Source organism: Bacillus rossius, chromosome 3 (genome assembly GCF_032445375.1).
Source record: "Bacillus rossius redtenbacheri isolate Brsri chromosome 3, Brsri_v3, whole genome shotgun sequence".
In the NCBI taxonomy this organism is placed as follows: Eukaryota; Metazoa; Arthropoda; class Insecta; order Phasmatodea; family Bacillidae; genus Bacillus; species Bacillus rossius.
This window is the reverse complement of record NC_086332.1, coordinates 25,004,379-25,021,112: the sequence shown is the minus strand read 5'-3', so window position 1 is coordinate 25,021,112 and position 16,734 is coordinate 25,004,379. Positions and strand designations below refer to the sequence as shown.

Below are 16,734 nucleotides of genomic sequence, written 5' to 3'. Positions count from 1 at the left end.
TTACCAACCGTATTTTGTAATATCACTCAAGTAATTTTATTATATTATTTCTATCAATTATATGCCTGCAAAATTTAAGTTAGTTTTTTATCACGCCAAGTAAGTATAACTTATAACGCGCGTACATATGTAGGGGAGGACGGGGCAAGTTGGCGATGTTAAGAGTTCACCATTTTTTATAATTTTAATTTTGGAAATACGATTTCCTTCTTTCCAGACACTATTAGAATAGTCTTTTGTCGTGGTGTAACTACATGAAAAAAATCTATATTTCTATATTATCTCAAAAATTCTGCCCTTTTAAAAATATAATGCAAATGTGCCATCTTGCCCCGTTACCGGGGCAAGATGACTTTGACTACGGGGTAAGATGACATTTTTGACACAAGTTTAAACATATTTATTCTTAGAATGCAAACTACTGTAAACTAACTAATTTAACATTGTTACATGCGTTTTTACATATAAGGCATGTTATTAAAGGCTTGGTTTGTTGAAAATTACAATTAATAGTTAACTTACATAACTAATTCAGAGTTGGTGTTTTATAAACAATAATCGCACACAAATTTTCCTCCTTCAAAGTTCGAGCAGTCCTCGTGCCACCATGTGTGGCATTTGCAACACTCGATCCAGTCTTCTGATGGAGGATTGACATAAATCTCATCACACACTGGACAATGCACTTCGGATATTTGAGCTGAAGTCATGCCTGTCGAAAGTTGGAGCTTCTTGGATTTTTCTCGAGAATCGAGCTTCAGTTTCTTAGTAACAGTTCCTTTTTTGGCTTCTCTAGACTCTTGTCTTTGTTGCTTCAAACGTTCTTGTTCTATCCTCTGAACCAGAATCGCTTTCATGGGTGAGCTTGTGATGACACTTGCATTTTGCTTATGAGATTATAAAGCTCAGAAAATCAAACAAAAGTTATAAAAGAGTTGTATGTGGATACCACAAAAACCGTATAAAGCACTTGGGGCAAGATGACGAGTCGTCATCAAGATGACGAGTCGTCATCTTGCCCCAGTCAACTTGCCCCGATCAGCAATGTTATTAGTATTGGATTTTTTCGCTAGGAAAAAAAATAAAAGGTTAACAATATATAGTGGTTAAGAAAAGTATATAGTCTAAGGTAATAATGTGTGGCATTGAATATCCAAATATCTTACCTGTTTGTCCATGAGATATTACTTCGAAGTTCTTGAAAATTACAATACGTCAGACCAAATGTACGAACATCATCTAACAAACAACTAAATGGTGGCAGCGGCTTCACTGTGCGATTCTTTAGTGCCCACCAGTGTGGAGCGCTAGTAGTGTCTGTTAGGTGGTGCTATCTAGTGCCATGACGTGGAAATAAGACATTCGTCATCTTGCCCCGCTCGTCAACTTGCCCCGTCCTCCCCTACCTACACGCACCATTTTTTTTATTGTTATAAATATTCCATTTCTGATTCACAACGTATGTCATCGTTGTGTCGCGCGGATGATCTGTTTAGTGTTGGCGTTTGGTTTGTATTTTTGTCACTGCGTTGTCTAGGGTCAGTTTTTGTCTGTGTACTTACTGTTCTTGGGGCAACTGTCTCGTCGTTGCCAGCACACTGTGTTCGTATGTGATGTGGTATGTTTCTGACTATTCCTGCCACGGAATTATCTGTGGTGTCTGTGAATTGAGGTTTCTCTACGAGACACGGTGTAAACCAGAAGTGGCCAAACAAAAATAAAAATAAAAATATTTGAAATCAATCTTCTCCATTGCAAGAACCATTCACGGTAAGTGTACAACGGTTTTGTTAATACTCCAAGATAATTTTAGTGTAATCATGTTCTAAGTGAACTCTTTTCCAGTAAATTTACGAAGATATGTGGACGATTTGTAACCGGTGTCTTTGTAAATAGAAGGCCGAAAAATTTTAACACTGCTTTTGCATTTACGCTTATATCAAGCATGCGAAAATTTTGAAATCGATACTGCTTTAGTGCTTTAGAGCCAATTTGAACATTTTAAATTTTATTTGACTTCCGTCAGTCAAATACTATCGAAAACGACAACTAAGTACACAAAATTCCGTTTTAACACAACTTAGGTTACACCTGTTCACACTGACAAGTTAATATTTCAACACTCATTTTGAATTAACCAAACAGCATTAAAAACTTTTCCCATTAGCTGGAATGCACCATGGTTTGAAACACTGAATAATGTTCGGGATTATCTAAATACTATTTAAAATTTACCTTTTTTTACTTTTATAAAGCATTAAAATACATTTACAATGTAATAATAGGCTTCCCACCACTTATGACCAGTTGTAGCCTACCACTAGAGTTCAGGCGTGGTCTCGTTTCATAAACGTCATGTTGCGACCACGATTTCTATTGCACCATTGCTTTTTGAGCGCCGAACGAAGATCTCGTCGGGAACTTGGATACGAACCACACGAACTGGTGGTTCATGACGATGATCTCGAATCTACCTACACAAGATGTGATCAAAATAGTATCTACAGCTATTTACTGCTCATCAAACTAAACGCAACTTAAAAATAGCAAATTGAAAACTACATCCCAAGTATTAGGTAGAATTTTAATCGGTTTTATTTCACAAATTTAGCACAACTGAGGTATAAATATTAGACTATATGGTAAATATGTAGTTAGGCGATATTTTCTAAAGAAAAATTTAAAATTCCGAAAATTATTTTAATCTATGCTTTTTAACTTCCTCTTTTCATAAAACCCGGCGGAGATAAGAAATTACAAATTAATACTTTAGGAGATATCGCCGTTATTATTTTGCAATATAAGACCTGTACAATCATTCGACCGTCGCATTTTTTTATTTAGCCGTGTGTTCGTGAATGCCTAATTAATTAAAATGGTCGATTAGGTCAGGTCAGTTACATTATAAATACTTTCAAACTTAGCGGACATTAAAAATAATATGAATTAATTTTAATGGTTGTTTAGTTTTCAAGTATTTATAATGTAACTGACCTAACAAACCGGGACAAAGGATGAACAGTAGGAACTCACGTAATTTGTTTTTACTTATTACTTGGGCAACAATATCCAAATAACAAAAATAAAACATAAAAATTAAAAAAACCTTAAAAACTCACCTAATTTCACGTGACAACATTCTACAATAAAAAAAATTGATACTCGTAAACAAGAAACAATTGTTCCGCCGCATGAATGCACAGGTATTGTGATGAAAATTAAAAAATTCTATATCTCCTAAAGTATTTGGAATTTCTTATCTCCGCCGAGTTTTATGAAAAGAGGAAGTTAAAAAGCATAGAATAAAAGTATTTTCGGAATTTTAATTTTTTTTTTTTTTTTTTTTTTTTTTTTTTTTTTTTTTTTTTTAGCAAATATCACCCAACTACATATTTACCGACTATATGAGACAGTGCTTCCTATACTTTATTTACTGTTCGGAGTTTGCTGATAGCAGAAAAGTCAAAGTACCTTGAGTTTCTACCTGAATTTAAAAATAAAATTACATTGACTGCTGATGAGGCTTGTCGAGTTGTAAAAAAAAAAAAAAAAAAAAAAAAAAAAAAAAAAAAAAAAAAAGCAAAAACAGATGAAGTGTTTTAGGAACACGGGTGAGGACCGAGCGGGTGGCCATGTAATGGAGGAGACGTGGCAACGCCGCCCGAAGTCAACAAACACGGGAGCCGGGGCGTCGTTATTGGCCGGGCTCCGTCGACACCGCCCCCCGCTCGCCCGCCGCCAGGCGCACCAACTCCGCGGGGGAAAACAACCAGGCGGCGACCGCCCTCCGGCGCGTCTCTTTATAGCCGGTCCGAGCGCCCTGAAGAAATAATCCCGCCGTGTCACTCGCGGCACTCCCGGTGCCAGTGCGTCCGCGCGTTACTTGCTGTTCAAAAACAAAACTAACCTTAATTTGGCGTGCAAATATTGAATCGAATGTAAGGGTACATTACTGTCATATACCTACACGTAGCTACACCTTTACAGAAAATAAAAACTTTATTTATTGTACAGTTCCCGTTGCCGAGAGACTGTTTTAAAGTTGGAAGTTGCTTTGTTTACGTCATGGAAACGTATTTTTTGGACGCTAATGATGTTTTGAAAACCTTGCTACATATATTTTTAACATATTTAAGAGCCATTTTTACGTTTATATAATCTCCTGTTACGTAAAACTATGAACAGACGACGGTATTGTTTGACGTTTCGGGACTGGTCCCAGTTTCGGCGGGCGGCGTTTCAAGTGATCATTTGAATATTTGGAGCACCGCGGCCCGTTGCATGCTGGGATTTTGGAACGTCATAAAAGGGTTCGTTTTGGTCTTTCGACACAATCAGCGTCTCCCGCGTCAGGGGTGGCTTCGTTTTGACCAAAGAGCGCGTGAAAAGTGTTTTGTGATGCCAAAAGACAGTTAAATGGGGCAGAATAAGTGAACTTTAGCTATGCAATTAAATACAGGAAATTCCATGAGTCAGCAACGTGTGTGTGTGTGTGTGTGTGTATATATATATATATATATATATATATATATATATATATATATACTAATATTATAAAGCTGAAGAGTTTGTTTGTTTGTTTGAACGCGCTAATCTCAGGAATCACTGGTCCGATTTGAAAAATTATTTCAGTGTTAGATAGTAAATTTATCGAGGAAGGCTATAGGCTATATTATAGTATCAATAACATTAGGGATCCTTACTAAAAGTCCAATTTAGAATCAAATGCGTTGGAGGGGGTTAGATACAACATGCAGTACACGTACGAAGTGTGTGTTGACAATGCCTCAGGCGCTAGAAGTTTATTTCCTACTGTCTATTAACATCGTTGCCACCCACTAGATGCGTTATCATTCTTAATTTTCCCATACAAGTAAAAAACACCCGTGTGATATTAACAACGAAGCAATCAGTACCCTCATAAGAGTTCAATTAGTATTTAAATACTTTTTATCACTTTAAATCGCAAACCTAAACTATTGTTTGTTTTCCTCTCTCTGTGTTTAATTTGTTTTTTATTTTACTAGAATTATTTTTATTATTTTTTAATAAATTTTCATTTTTCGGACCATCAATAATTTTCCTCTCCCGTTACAATTCTGACAAGGACTTGTATCTATATATAAGCGAAATACCACTCACTGACTCACTCATCACATCTCTAAAACTATACACCCGATTGACTTGAAATTTAGCATAGTTACTCATTTTGTGATGTAGACGCTCACTAAGAACGGATTCTGCGGAAATCCGATCCCAAGGGGAGTTTCGGGGGCGTAATATATCAAAATTTCCAGTTTTTGGTAGGAAATCACCATGACAACGGCTGTTGCTTTGTTGATGCTTCATTCGTCTCTATGGCAACGACTATTTCATTGTTAGTGCAGTCCTCATCACCGTTGAAATTTTTCGGGTACTTTAAATATCAAAAATTGCAATTTTTTTCAAGTATATATATTTTACAGACTTGAAACTTCACAGTAATTAATGACATTTTCCGAAAATTTGATCCCATGGGTGGTTAAAACCAGGCAACAGTGGGTACTTTGTCTGCATGAGAACAGGATTTTGCATTGTTCTTGCCTTCTGCGTCTCCATGGCAACGGGCATCGCGCGGCAGTGGCGTACCCACAAGGAGGGGCGTGTATAATGAGCGGCGCAAGAGCGATCTGCCTGTAGACTGCCGTAGCGAAGTACGGGTACATCAGTTGTACGTTGCGTGCACGAGTCGTTAAACCATCGGTGGTATTCATTTTCTGTCCGGTACATTATACAGCATTGTAATAAATTTTCACTGAATTTTTTTTATTTACCATTACTGTAAATTGGAGATGTAGCTTAATTTTTTCCATTAGTATAGCCGTGCGAAGCTGGGTCGGGCAGCTAGTGTGTATATATATATATATATATATATATGTATATATATATATATATATATATATATATATATATATATAAGTTTTTTTTGGTCCATATCCTTCTAAGGTAAGTCCGATTGATGTTCAGTTAGGCCACTAATATAGCACATACAAAGGACGCCTTGAAGTTTGTACTAACTGATACACACTGATCAGTGCTGGTGAACTGGCTAAGAACAAAATAAATGTAAAATTAAAAACTTATTTGACTAAATTGACGGAACACAAACATAATGGCTAGAAGTCATGAGTTAGTTTTGACTGCTGTCCAGAATTTGAACTAGTCCGGCAGATTATTTGTTTAGAAAACCCTGAGAAATTTTGAAAATATAAATTTTTTTATTGAAATTTGGATTATAAATTCACCAAATTTTCGTGTGACAGAACTTTTGTTTAGTGTGCCCAATCGCACTGGCCATGTTAGATAGTACACTATGTCATTTTGTTTTTCTTTGTGATATTGGGGTAATCATTATCTTGGTTTAGTGTCGTTAATAAATGTGCAATATTTTTTAAAGGAGTTGTTGACTGAGTTTACACAGCACTGCTCTCACAGGAGCAAACAAGTAACCAATAATTCTAATTTTTTTACAATATTATTTATATATTTAAGATAAGTTTTTCTTTATTTTATTTTCACTCATTATAAAGGGAGAGGTATGTATATTTTATTATAGCCATACTAAGTAAGAGAAAACATACAATGAGTGACATCACATGTGAGGCCATATCAAACTAACTTTTTGTGTAACTCAACACGACATAAAATAGTAAAAGGAATGGAGTGATAATATAAATACTGTTGGTAAAATATAAATTTAATCAAATTAAAAAAAAACTTACTATCAAACATTGTATAAAAATTAATTATTTTAAATAGTAAAATAATGGAGTTAAATTTTAATTTTAAATCATCAATAAAAATTATGAATTTATTCTAATTTATTGATTCTAACTATTGGTAAATAATAAGTTATACTTAATAATTTAAAATGCAAATATTTTATACATACGGAGACATAGCTTCACTTATACAAATACACTTGAAAAAATTTACAACCCAATTATTGATATCACTAATATTCACAATTAATGTTTTTAATGATCTGGACTAGTATTCAATATCAATCACTAAAGTATATAATTTAAAAGCACATATAATATTTATTTGTACGTAGGTTTTTTTTTTTCATTCTGTGAAAATTTTGTTCCGTGGTGCGCACGCATCGTAAAAATTCACTCATTTTTTCATAACGCGCCTAAAGAAGTATAACTTAAAAAATAATAAAACTGGAAAGATAAATAAAAATAATACACTCCAGTTCACACGTGACCTATGAGATGGAATCATTTTTTTAAACTTATTCAATGCTTAAATTTAATGTTGTACATTAATTTCTTCTATAACAAAGTGAATAAAACCTAATCACGACGTGTGTCCAGCATATCACTCGGAAAATAAATTTTAGTTAAGTGTTGTGCAGACTTTATTTTAAATTCTTTTTTTAAAAAGAGTCTGCAATAATTTTGTCGTGTTCAACCAGGAGGCCTACCAACATGGCTGCAATGTGTGAATTCGCAAATATTCGCACACTCAATGACCGTCATCATTGGAGAACAGGTTACTTGTCGCACCCTGTAGGACTAGAAACCAATGACGACCTGCAAATAATATAACCGAATGATGTGTGATAGCGATAGGTAGAGGCATGCAAAATTCGCGGATTCATTCGGTGATAGGCTGGAATTCAAACACATATACCTCTTAGATAATTTTGCTATTGGCTTACTGTTCATCTGGACGAATATCAACCAGTTATAAACCCTCAACCAAAGAAGGATCGAATCGCAGACAAACCAGCTGAGACGACTTACAAGTCGGCAGCCAATGAACTTGCGCTATTTGCCCGAGTGTGCAGGGGTATGTACAGTCTATCCCGAAGGCCATCGAAACCGCGAATTTTGCAGGTCTCTAGTGATCGGGGAGAAAATGTGTTGAATAACCCGCACGCGACGGTGGATCACAACACAGCCACAGAAAGCTCCGCGTCGCACAGTTGACCAGCAGCTTGGTCGGGGGGAAGGGGGCGGGGCTCGGCCAGGCATTGTCCAGGCGGCCGGAGGAGCTGAATGGGCGCTCCCGGAGCCACCTGGGCTGTCGCCATGGCAACCGCCGGTCCACGGCAGCTTCCGGCCCCATTCATCGCCTCCCGCTTCGCCGCTGCGACACTCCACGTTTGGCGAAGGGACGGGCACGAACAGACGCCATGTCGTCGCATGCAATCACTCTTAAGGTCACTAACGTTTATTATTGTTCACGTGTTGAAATTAAACTTCGTCAAAGGCCAAGCGCATGGGGAGTTCAAATGTTAAAGGTTTATCATCACCACGGTCATGCACAGTGGTTTAAGGGGCCCGCCTGGTCAGGGTTGTATTTGTGCCAGTGATACGGGATGATAAGTGCGACGCTCGCTGGTGCTTCTAGCGCGGTGTCGCCTCTAAGCGACATGCTGTCGACTGGCGTGCAGTCTTCTCGTTGTGTATAGGGAAACTATGAGATCTGAACGGTTTAACAGAACATTACATGACGGAGAAATGAAGATAAATGAGTAATTCAAATCCTTTGAGTGCTTTCAAGAATCTCTACCAGGAGTTTCATGTCTAAAAATCTGAAAACACGCGTTTTAGCCATTTTGACCCTTATAAAACCACGGTTTAATAAAAAAACGGAAACATAACTACCCATACGCCCTCAGCGTATTTTTAAATGCTTTTCGTAAACAGACACCTCTCGGATATGTTAAGCAGTTTTCAAATCGCGTGTTTCCTTCTGAAGCTCTGCACACTGGGTGTGTGGCCAGGTAGGCGGGACTTCTAAGGGTGTAGTGGGGGCCGAACCACGCGGCCACCAACTCGGTGCTCATGAATATGAGTCAGGTTGGGTGTGCGGATCGAACCCGCGACCCTCGCCCCATGAGCGCGACTTGGCGAACACGGCCAGCGAGGACCGTCAATCTAATGACTGCAGTCGACATTGATTAGCCGCAACATTTGTTTCTCCCACTTGAAATCATTGACGATAAAAAAAAATTTGTATTAAGACTTACAAAACTGTAATAATATTATTAATAGTTACTCTTTCACACTCTCAGACAATCTACTTATTTACGTGTGTTTCCTGTCTTAAGGAGAACAAATGTCAAAAACAAGCTACACAATTTGTTATTGCCTAGAACGTTCAATCCAATATTACGTCATTCTAGGTCCGTCTTAACCAGGTACATATCTCAACTATGAGAACAGCTTAAGGTGGTCGCCTGGCTGGATGCACGAACTGTAAGGGCGACACTGTCCCGCGCATCACACGCCTCACAGCCTCTATGCGCCAGGCACAGAACTGGCGCGCAGTCTTCGCGGCGGTAAGCGCCTCTATGAGACTCGAAGTGGTGACCCTATCATTTTATGGTGGAATATTTAAGAGAAAGCTACTTGCACGTCCCTATACCTATATGTATGTTGAATTTTTCATAATTAAAATTGTCCGTGAAAACACCCGTTTCAGCTATTATTCATTGACCAAAAACATGCATGGGACGAAAACTTGAATAGAAACATGAAATGGCTGTTAAATGCTATTCATGATCAGACACTTTTAATAAATTTCGAAGGGTTTGTAAATGCCGTTTGGCGACTTGGTCAGACGTCCAACTTAACTGGATAACAACGTGAAAGCGTAATGGTAGTTATGGTCTCCGTTTTGTTTCAAAGTAATTGGTTTTCTTTTTTTTTTTTGGGGGGGGGGGGATAGTGGAAGTCCTGTTCTCATGGGAAATTCCTACCTTTTGGGGAACCAGATCCGCGACATCTGCTGCTCTGCACTCAAGAGTCCAGGCCCTTACACACGTAACAGTCGTGTTCGTTTATTCATGTTCACTGTTCACTGTCTTCTCTCGAGATATTCTCTATGGATTCGATTTGATACTACTGCTGTAGGTACTTAAAGTGCATTCACGCTAATCTCAACACAATTCGGGATCAGTATGTGGAACAAAATAAGATCATTGGATTCGCATTCTGGAGGACTTGGTCCGGCTGACATATATTCTTGTTTCCGTAGTTTACCCAAATCACGCCATGCGAACGGAGATGTGAATCATTACCGTAAGTCATTTCCTAAAACTCTTTGTGTTTTCCATGTCTAAATATCTGGCTATCACCAAGAACCATGCCCCAAATACAAAATGTAAAATATTTAAAATGTTTTAATTTGAGATCCTGTTGAAGTGGATCGAAAACAGGGATTCCATATACGATTTCTGATGATGAACTTCTTTTCAGTCGGCAAGGTAGTGTCGAGGCGATGACTGGTCGGAGAGTAGCGAAAATTGCAACGATAAAGAGTGGGGCGTTAGTCGACATGTTTATTACCCACAATCGTTAACATTAATTGTGTAATTTATTATTTACCTTAATCGTTCAAGTTGATTATTGAAGTATGACTAGAGACCTTTAAAATTCGCGGTTTCGATGGCCTTCAGGATAGACTGCACATACCCCTGAATACTCGGGCAAATAACGCAAGTTCATTGGCTCCCGAATTGTAAGTCGTCTCAGCTGGTTTGTCTGCGATTCAATCCTTCTTTGGTTGAGGGTTTATAACTGGTTGAGATTCGTCCAGATGAACAGTAAGCCAATAGCCAAATTATCTAAGAGGTATATATATATGTGTTTGAATTCTAGCCTATCACCCAATGAATCCGCGAATTTTGCAGGTCTCTAAGTATGACGTTTCACTACCTACCTGATTGGTGGATATGCACCGATTTTTTTCCCTTCTTGTTTTGAATCGCGACCTGCACTGAGGAATGACGGGGACCGACAGTCGACGAGGAGAAGTGCGGGGGTGTCGGAAGAAGGGGGGCGGGCCGATCAGAGGGTCGGCTCTGATCGATATCTGTCCCACTGCTCGCTACGGCGGCCGACCCCAGGTATTTTTTTACGGATATTGCACGATGCGGGAGGGGGGGGGAGGCACACCGGGGAGAAGGAGGGGTACAGAAGGGGCGGGGGTTGTATGGAGGCGGCCGAGCAGAAGACTGACGCGCAATTTCCTGCCTCGGCGCGACGGGGCGCGTGATGGCTGCCGGCGGAAACACGTGTGTCGAGTGGGGGGCAGGCAGGCGAGACGAGCACACGTCTGGGGGGGGGCGGTTCACTGGAGGGTGAGCGCAACACACGGCCCACCGCACATCACTCGTAAGTAGGAACATATACGTCATAAAACTCACACACTGACTGGCAGACAAAGCAAAGCTTAAACCGGTGCGTTTAGAAGCATGAAATTTCACCTACTAGTTCCTTATATAACGTAAGCGAGCACAAAGAAAGGATTATTGAAAATTCATTCCCCAAGGGGGTAAAATAAGGGATGAAAGTTATGTAAGTAACTTTGTCATTTTTAAAAGTTAGAAATATGAAAATGGATATTTAGACTTATATTTAAAAATAAAACAGTTCTATCAGCATTTTAGGAAATTCATAAAAAAAATTGAAGATAACATATTATGTACTTTCTCATGGGGCACACAGCTAGTAAATATATAAGACTCGATTAGCAACCATTCTTACATTTTCCCTGGCGTGATTTCTGTGGACAAAATCAGGATCGCTGTTTGTGGTTTGTGCCCGGGTCTTGATAGTCCACACACCAACTCGGAGATGACAGTGGAACGAGTGGTCGGGCATGGTGGGAGGCGACTGGTGGACCACTGAGCCTCTGCAGGCGCGGCCGTGCTGTTCCCCGGGAGCAGTCGGCCCTGCGGCGACAACGGGGGCTCCCATATCACGCGCCGGGAAGCCATAGCGGGCAAGACTCCTCGCAACTACTGTGCACGCCACCTCCGCCGTCTTCCGAGGCCCAACGGGTCCTGGGTTCGAATCCACAGTCGAGCTGGAACCGCAACAGCGCGACGAACTCGACGGGAAGGACGTGATGTTGAGAACTCTCTCTTTTCAACTCAAACACGTTATGAGAGAAATATGCTTGCTGTGCCACAATGGTGCCAACTTCTGATAGGTTGTGGGTTTTTTTGGACTAATTTTCCCCATGCTACCGTGTATATTTTGTCGTGTATTGTTTGTCATGTATGATATGGTATCCCTTTGTATTTTATTAGTGTCATGAACTGCGGGAAGAGACAATGACCGTCTGGTATTGCAGCTAGTGTGTGTGTGAATATTTTATTGTATGTTAATATTGTTGTATTTCTTGGCTTCACCGCCATCTGTAATTTCTTTCCTCGATAAAATATTTTTTAAAAACGAAAACGAAACTTCTGATAGGCCGACATGTTCTTTCATTCATTGTAACGTAATGAAAGTTCTGATACCAGGAGTGTTAAACAGGACTAAAAGGGGATGCGGGAAGAAGGATACTGGGTAGGGGTTAGAAGCGGAAGGCGCTGGATTCATGATCTTCGCACTGCTTATAGGTAATGTATCGAGGGAGTTGGTCACAGTGTCCTGCAATTAACACACCGCCAGGTATTTCCAAGAACCTTCCTATTTATTTGCCATCTCTGCACGTTCAGCACTGTACATGAAGTCGAACCTAAGAACTCGTTCGCGAGCACTTTACAGACTCTACTTCACGTCTTGGTTTGCACAATACTGCAGTGGATTTACATCGTCTCTCTCTCTCTCTCTCTCTCTCTCTCTCTCTCTCTCTCTCTCTCTCTCTCTCTCTCTCTCTCTCTGCCCGACTACCTCGTGTCCTCGCATAATGCAGTCTCCTCTTCGAACCCCCTTCACCCCCTGACGCACCACAAGCCACGTGCCTGCTCTCGAGCATAATTCACAATGCACAATGCACAACGAATCGCGAGGGTGGCGAGTCTCGGCGCGCGGTCGACAGAAGACTTGCTCGCTCGACAACTGCGCAACGCTTCCGCCACCACGAAGTTTGAACTAAACAATTACTCTAAAATCATGTTCCCTTACAAACTTAGATTTTAATATCAAATCAGAGATTTGCAGATGAATTTTGTAAATAAACCGTTAAAAAAGACACAAATATTAACGATTCCCAGTGCAACAGTCTAGCAGTCTTTCTAAAACAACGTTGACGCACGCTCAGTTCAGTAACATAGCACCCGCCACGCGATGGAAACTGAAATTACAATCCTAATCGGGAATTTTTGTCGCATCCACGAATTTATTTTTCGTGCTAACGTCACAGATCTGTTCATACATATACATTATTGGGTAGAAAACAAATATTACTCGCGTCGCGTCCGTTACACTATTGTTATTCAGGACAACGCATTGATTAGGATATTTCTTTAACCTGCGTGTTTGTGTTTGACTTGGTTTGTAAGCCACTTCACCTTTTATTTAGTAGCCTATAGGCTTAAAGGAGATGCCCTTATGGCAGTGACTATTCTATTAGTATAAAGAGAGAGGGCGAGTTTGTTTGTAAGAAGTAAACCAGAAAAATTACTAGACTTATTTTAAAAAATGCTTTAACTGTGAACTGGGCTGCAGACCTTCCACGTATAGAAAGAACGTTGGGGTCCACGCTCAAAGAGAGAGCGCGCCAGTTCGCAGGCTTGCGAAGACTTCTGCAAGCTGCAGCCAAACAGTAACTAGGCGTTCTTGTTACCGGAGGTCGTACTCAACTTGTCGCAATCAAATCCTTCTGCTGCCAACGAACCCTGCACTTGGGTGCTACGCCTTCCACGCCAGCCCAGGAACGTACACGCTCATAATAAATTACAGAACATTAACTCACTTATTTCCGAAGAACAGTGCGCCTCGAATCTTCACAGAAACTAACACCGTAGGTATTCCAACTTTCTAGTCCTGAGTTTGTTCTGTTGTAAACACGAACAACATGCACGTGAAAGGAAAAGCGAGCTATTGTTTATTGTAGACTTTGAAGCTTTTTGAATGTTTTGTTGAGAGTTCATGTTGAAAAATAAAAAATAAATTCGTAAAATTATGTAGATCCCCGGATAATTTGTAACCAGCATTATTCGAATATTAGAAGTAAAAACATTTAACCGTAAAGGTGCAATAAATAAAATAACTTTAATCCCGGTGCTCGTGATGCAGTGCATTGACTTGATGAGGATTCATGTCAGGAGCTCACAGGCGGCGAAACATCGGCAAATGATGAAATAGTAAAGTGATTGACCCCGGAGGCAAGAATGTATCTACGAGTAGGTATATTATACATTTAAATAGCTCTAATTAACGTTTCTAGATGTATAATTAAAAGTTAATTGTAGGAATCATATGAATTTTAACAAAAAAAAAATATTAATTTTATTCTTTAATACTCACTCTGGTTTTCATTGTAAATTTACAAAAAAGTAGTGGCTAAGTTAAGCAGAGAGCGGGTAGTTTTGCACACGCGCCGATACTTCACACGAGAATCGTCCTGGTACGTTAACAAAACTCTAGCGAACTCGTCAGGCCCACGTCAAGCGCCCGCCTCCCTCCCACGAGCATGTTTACTCAGCTCAAAATGGAGGCCAGGACTCGGAAGTCGGAATTCCGGCTTAGTTTCAACGAACATCCAGTTATTTGGAAGTACGAAGAACCCTTCGCCCGAGGCGCATGCTGCGTTGGAAATTCCTCAAAATTTGCTCCAACTTCCAACGGCGTACTTCCCACTCCCGCGACTTACCCGCCCCCTCTTCCCCCTTCAGCATCATACAGATGGCCTGCGGGACTAGGTCAGGCTCGCCAGGGCTCGGACAGGACATCACTACTTGGTTTCAAATAAATACCTATAGATCAAACAGGATAAAGATAAAATATGTAAACAAAATTTCAATTTATATATTACACTATGTTATGCTGTGATTTTACTGATACAAACACAAACCAAATTGGTATAAATATAGGAAGAACAAAGGAGAAGGGTTTATTTTGTTGCTACTAAAGAGTATATACATTATACAAACTGTCCCCTTGTAGGCCTACAGGAGGTCCATAAAAGAATGTCAAAGTTTCAATTATTCATAACAGTTTAATTATTTAGACTATTCACCATCAAATCATACATAAAATTGAAGGTAAACTAACGCAGGTTTTCTTACAAATGTTACAAATTTTCAATTTGTGCACCTTTAGTTTATAGGACACACATCCAACCTAAAGTACAATTCTTCCCACACTTTGGTTAACACGTCCGGAGAAATGGAAGCGATAGCCTCTTCAATTCTGTGTCTAAACTCTGGCAAATCTTTAGGTAGCGGCGGAACGTAGACAGATCTTTTATAAAGCCCCAAAGGAAAAAAAAAAATCGCATGGCGTTATGTCAGGTGAACATGAGGCCAGTGAAAAAGAGCTCTGTCGTCTCGACCATTACGGCTAGTAATAAAACGGATATCCGTAACTATCCGGTATCCGGCCTAAATTAACTATCCGGCCGAATACCGGATAATAAAACGAGAACCGGATTTTTAAAAAAATACGAAATATAAAATTTAGGTACTTTATTTTGTTATCTCCTGCAGCGACTCGAAAAGAGTTGCCAAGGGAGATAGGGTGGGTTTTTTTCTTGTGAAGAAACTTAAACAGTTTTGTGTACAAGACGCTTTTATTGGTTATAATATGGCACACAACAAACATGCAAACTTGGAACTGATTCGTCACCGTTTGCTTCAATAGTTGAAACAGGTTACCTGCAAATGGCTGACGATCTCTGTGAACATAAATTACAACACTTTTAATTTGATGCAATAATCTCGTAATAACTACAAATAATAATCCTAACATTTAGCGATTATCTTAGCTATGGCAACAAAATATGTAATTTTTGGTATACAATATTCTTTGAATTAAATAACTGTTACTTCCTGAATTCCAAACTAAACTTAACTTTCCTCAATTATACACAATTTTTATCTGATACATAATTCAAAACATAACCTTGACTATGACATAGACCAACGCCGTGAGTTTGTGTCCGCCCTCCATTTTTATTATATTTAACTTTGAAGTCAAATCCTAGTGGCGCTTTCGCCTACACACTATTTGAGACGCGACCAACTCGTCACCTTTCTATTTCTGGTTATCTGGCGTGTCAGTCCTGTCTCTATAAATTCCTTAGTCTATTTACAAAGTCAATTCCGGGTACATCTGTCAACGCTACCTATAAACCCCTCTTTGCCGTATGCGGACGATGTAGATGTTGACTTCCACTCTCGTAGCGCCGACTCGCTCCTTCTCCACTCGCTGAGTGAGTGTCCCTAAACAAAAGTCTGCTCCCTGCAATATTTACCTTCAGGGGGTATTTTCCCACCCCTGAGGACTTCAAATGACTAGCAGCTTTTCACATAATTACTCGTCGAGCGAGTTGCTACTCGCTCCTGGCGAGTAATGGTGGCGAGTCGTGGCGTCTGAGGTTAAGTCCGTTTCTTCTTATTACGTCGTCTGCCGCCTAGTCCCGGTCCCGTGTGAAAAGTTAAAGTTCCACTTACTGCTTGTTGAAATTCGGCTAAGTCCCACCTCGGCTGCTGATGGAGGTGGTAGACTCCGGAGTTCACGGCACGGCCGCCACAGGCAGAGTCCGGTTGGTGTCTGTCTCTCGTGACGGAGCAGCGATTCCCTTCTGCCCCTAGTGCAGATTCTTCTAAGTTGGCAGCCTCGTGTTGTCGTGACGTTCCGGGCGTCGTGGGCGATAGCGGCAGCGTGACGATCTGTTGTGTTCTTCGGAGCGGTGATAAGCCGAAGCCTCTGGCTGGCAGCCAGGCACCTTCTCTTTGTTGCTTGCTAACACACCCGTATTTATACCAGGCGAACCCAG

General features: G+C 40.0%; 1 protein-coding gene and 1 long non-coding RNA gene across 2 annotated transcripts in view; both read right to left on the bottom strand.

Moving 5' to 3' along the window:
- The window catches only part of LOC134530387 (Kv channel-interacting protein 1), a 158,997-nt gene that overhangs the window by 120,757 nt on the left and 21,506 nt on the right, over positions 1-16,734 (bottom strand). The window lies entirely within an intron of this gene.
- On the bottom strand, positions 15,507-16,673 carry LOC134531415 (uncharacterized). Its single transcript, XR_010074986.1, has 2 exons — positions 16,409-16,673; positions 15,507-15,630 (listed from the first exon to the last, which is right to left on the bottom strand). It is a non-coding gene; the product is annotated as an uncharacterized LOC134531415 (long non-coding RNA).